Here is a 332-nt window from a genome sequence, read left to right as displayed (position 1 = left end):
CATTATTTCTATCGAAAGCTTTTCGTCATTTTTATCGTAGTATTATCCTCATGTCACGAAAATTTACCGCTTTTTTCGTATCTATCGTTATTGTTTTTTCAAAATTATTTTAGATTTTGTTCGTTATCTTTTTCTAATAATTTTACTATCGCATAAATTTTATTAAATTTTATTTAAACCCTTATCTTACTCCAAATTTCCCCTTATCCTATGATTATTCCCCCAAAAAAAAATCATTATGTAGCTTAGTTAAAAAATTTATCTGAAAAAACAAAACTAATAACAAATCCCCAAGTTTTCCAAATACGTCTGTCATCGCTATAAAAGATTTC

The sequence above is a fragment of the Penaeus monodon genome, chromosome 20, assembly GCF_015228065.2.
Source record: "Penaeus monodon isolate SGIC_2016 chromosome 20, NSTDA_Pmon_1, whole genome shotgun sequence".
Taxonomy (NCBI): Eukaryota; Metazoa; Arthropoda; class Malacostraca; order Decapoda; family Penaeidae; genus Penaeus; species Penaeus monodon.
Note: the sequence above shows the minus strand (reverse complement) of the source record.